We start from the raw sequence: 4,906 nt of genomic DNA on the forward strand, positions 1-4,906 counted from the left end.
ACCATGGGGAGCTCCGATTTTAATCGTCAAGAAGAAAGACGGATCTTTCCGAATGTGTATAGATTATCGTGAATTAAATAAGTTAACTATCAAGAATCGGTATCCACTACTGAGAATTGATGACTTATTTGATCAATTGCAAGGATCATGTGTTTACTCGAAAATTGACCTAAGGTCGGGCTATCATCAACTACGCGTCAAAGAAGAAGATATTCCGAAAACTGCTTTTCGGACACGCTACGGTCATTATGAATTTTTGGTCATGCCGTTTGGATTAACGAATGCGCCAGCTGTATTCATGAACCTCATGAATCGAGTTTGTAGTCCGTATTTAGATAAGTTTGTTATCGTTTTCATTGACGATATTCTTATCTATTCCAAGAGTGAGCAAGAGCATGAACAACATTTAAGATTGGTATTAGAATTGTTAAGAAAAGAACAATTATACGCCAAATTTTCTAAGTGTGCGTTTTGGTTGAAAGAAGTGCAATTTCTTGACCATGTTGTTAGTAGCAAAGGAATTCAGGTTGACCCAGCTAAAATTGAGGCCATTGAAAAATGGGAGACTCCTAAGACACCAACGCAGATACACCAATTTTTGGGTTTAGCTGGTTATTATAGAAGGTTTATTCAAGATTTTTCCCGAATAGCTAAACCATTAACAGCGTTAACACAAAAAGGGAAGAAGTACGAATGGACTTCTGAGCAGGAGAGTGCATTTCAATTACTGAAGAAGAAGTTGACTACAGCACCTATTTTATCGTTACCTGAAGGGAACGATGATTTTGAGATATATTGTGACGCTTCGCGACAAGGTTTTGGTTGAGTCCTTATGCAACGGAAGAAAGTTATAGCATACGCATCCCGACAATTGAAGATTCATGAGCGGAATTATACGATGCATGATTTAGAATTGGGAGCAGTAGTGTTTGCATTGAAGATATGGAGACACTACTTATATGGGGTTAAATGCACTGTGTTTACCGATCATAAAAGCCTTCAACATATCTTCGATCAGAAACAGCTGAACATGAGGCAACGTAGGTGGGTCGAGCTGATAAACGACTATGATTGTGAGATTCGCTATCATCCCGGGAATGCGAATGTAGTGGCCGACGCTCTAAGCAGAAAGGAATGGTAACCAATTCGAGTACGAGCAATGAACATAAAAATTCGCATGAATCTCAACTCACAAATCAAAGAGGCTCAACGAGAAGCTCTTACTAAAGAAAACATAGGAAACGAAATAATGAAGAAGTATGAGAAGCAACTCGTTATGCGTGAAGATGGAATTCAATATTTTGCAAACCGTATTTGGGTACCGAAGTTGGGTGGATTAAGGAAGTTGATATTGAATGAGGCACATAAGACAAGATACTCGATACATCCTGGAGTTAGAAAGATGTATCAAGATCTTAAGACGCATTATTGGTGGCCTAATTTGAAGACAGACGTTGCAACATATATTGGGGAATGTTTAACTTGTTCCAAAGTCAAAGCAGAACACCAGAAGCCGTCAGGGTTACTTCAACAACCAGAAATCCCAGAATAGAAATGGGACGGTATTACCATGGATTTCATCACAAAGTTACCTAAGACTGCCTGGGGTTATGACACCATTTGGGTAATAGTTGATCGTCTCACCAAATCTGCACATTTCTTGCCTATAAAGGAAACGGATAGAATGGAGAAACTATTACGATTATACATAAAGGAAATTGTTTCAAGGCATGGAATACCTATTTCCATTATATCCGATCGTGATAGTATATTTACATCAAAGTTTTGGCAATCACTACAGGAGGCCCTGGGAACTCGTTTGGATATGAGCACCGCATATCATCCACAAACTGACAGGCAGAGTGAAAGAACAATTCAGACTCTTGAAGACATGCTCAGGGCATGTGTGATCGATTTTGGAAACGGATGGGATAAATATCTACCATTAGCAGAATTCTCGTATAATAACAGTTATCATGCAAGCATTAAAGCTGCACCATTCGAAGCACTGTATGGAAGGAAGTGTAGATCCCCTATCTATTGGAATGAAGTAGGAGATCGACAATTAACTGGTCCCGAGATCATACACGAAACGACTGAGAAGATAGTACAAATCAAGGAGAGATTGAAAACAGCCCGTAGTCGCCAAAAGAGCTACGCCGATGTCCGAAGGAAACCATTAGAGTTTCAGATTGGTGACATGGTTATGTTAAAGGTGTCACCTTGGAAAGGTGTAATACGTTTCGGTAAAAGGGGTAAACTGAACCCAAGGTATGTAGGCCCGTTTAAGATCATCGAACGCATTGGACCGGTAGCTTATCGACTCGAGTTACCGCAACAACTCGCCGGAGTACATAATACATTTCACGTATCAAACCTTAAGAAATGTCTTGCAAAGGAAGATCTCACCATTCCTCTTGAAGAAATCCAAGTCGACGAGAAACTACAATTCATAGAAAAGAACCAGTCGAAATCATGGACCGTGAAGTTAAACAACTCAAGCAGAGCAACATACCGATCGTTAAGGTTCGTTGGAATGCTCGAAGGGGTCCCGAGTTTACTTGGGAATGAGAGGATCAGATGAAACGAAAGTACCCACATTTGTTTCCTGAGAACGCAAAATAGGTACAATTTTAAAATTTCGGGACGAAATTTATTTAACGGGTAGGTACTGTAACGACCCGGATTTTTCCGATCATTTTATACCTATGAGATTAATATTTACATAAATTAAACCTTACCAACATGATAAGTAATCCAAACTATTGAGACTTATGTTTTTGAAAAGAGTTTCACACAACGTTTGACAGTCCAATTTGACCGATGATATCACGAACTATATAACACACGATAATTATACGATTATGTATATGTACATATCTATACATATTTAACATGATTTAAGGATGGTTTAACATTTCATTGTGAACTAACAACAATGAGTTATAAGTATACTTTGAGACCACTAACTTAAGTTTTCAAAACGATAACTATATGTAACGTTCTTTGACATATATACTTACAATCTATAATGTGTTGGTGATCTATGTCACCAATATGATTTAAGTGTAATGGGATTAATTTGTAACCAAAATAATCTTGATAAATATCGAACAAGTTTGGGGAAGTGCGGAGTGCACACTTGTTTGAACTTATCTTGATTATGACGGGGGTTCGGGGGCAGCGCCCCCGATAAGCGAGGTCCAAGGGATGGCAACCCCTGACGGGGTCCAAGGGGCAGAGCCCCTGGCTGGGGTCGAGCTGCCAGGTCAGCTTGGAAATTTTTTTTTGGGCTAACATTGCTTTATTAAAAATGTCTTAAAATTTTATTTTGGCCCGGTTTGACCCAAAAATAAAAGCCCAGTTTTGAGCCTCTTTTACAGTTATAAACCCGTCCATATTTGAATTCTCGTTCCGATTTCTCAAAATTTCTACAAGTATATCTAGGGTATATGTAACCGTATCATACCCAGCTTCTATACGTATTTACTATTGGTATATACCAACAATAAACTTCAATGATCAGCCACTAGACATGACGTTACTTGTGGGAACCAGCCATTTAACCTCATGTGTGACTTTTGTGCAAGAAAACAAACTAAATCTCCTATATATCCATCCCATAATCATGCTATTTTGCACACACACACATACAATTTCATTTCCAATTTTCTTTCAAGTTAATTCACTCCCTAATCTCTCTTCATTTACCTACTCAAGAACGTATCAATATAGTCATCTGATTTCAAGGAGATTACTTCCAATCTTTCAATCCTACTCCACCACTCTTTTGATTCCAAGATTTTTCTTACCTTTTCCAGTAGCTTTGTCCAAGTAACTTGAGGTAGTAACCTTATTCATAACCTTATTCGATTCATATTTATATAGCTATCTTATTTTGTGTTGTAAAATTTTAACAACAAGAACATAGTTTGAGTGATTTCAAACTTGTTCGCAAACTAAATAGATCCTTCTAATTTGATTTTTAAAAAAACACTTCAAGACCTGTAATATATCATATTATGACAAAATCGGATTAATCATATCTTGGCTAATTAACATAATATTTAATATATATTTACTTATGATTTGATTTTATATATTTCAGGACCACCCGTAAACAACACGAGAAGATTAATCATAAGACCTCATGATTGTACGCAACACGTCATTTGACAACACGGTACTTTATGTACGCAACACGTCACTTGACAACATGGTACCATGGGTCGAGATTAATTCTGATCAATACGAATACGATGGGGTCTTTATTTATTTTATTTAAGCAACTAATTGTGGACCACTAACATCGGACTGCTAACTACGGACTAAGAAAATATTAAAAGTATTAAAAGTATATATATATATATATATATATATATATATATATATATATATATATATATATATATATATATATATATATATATATATATATATATATATATATATGTAACGATTACTTAAAAAGAAAATATGTTGATATATTATATATATGGTTAGGTTTGTGATATCTATCGGAGACCAAGTCGAGTTAAATACCTTCAAGACAAAAGTGAGTATATAGTCTCACTTTTAAACTCTAAATATTTCGGGATGAGAATACATGCATTTTATGATTTACGTTATGGACACAAGTGATTAAAAATATATATTCTACGTTGAGTTGTACCACTGGCATACTTCCCTGTAACTTGGTAACTATTATTTACATGAGGTATTGTAAACGCGAATCCTGTTGATAGATCTGTCGGGCCTGACAACCCCAACCGGACTGGACGACCAGTATTCAACGGTTGCACAGTACTTCGTTTCGGTAACTACACTTGGTACGGTGTAGTAAGATTTCATAATAAAGGGAATATGCGACGTTGATTAAATGTTAAGTATGGTTATCAAGTGCTCA

Source organism: Rutidosis leptorrhynchoides, chromosome 2 (genome assembly GCF_046630445.1).
Source record: "Rutidosis leptorrhynchoides isolate AG116_Rl617_1_P2 chromosome 2, CSIRO_AGI_Rlap_v1, whole genome shotgun sequence".
Classification (NCBI taxonomy): Eukaryota; Viridiplantae; Streptophyta; class Magnoliopsida; order Asterales; family Asteraceae; genus Rutidosis; species Rutidosis leptorrhynchoides.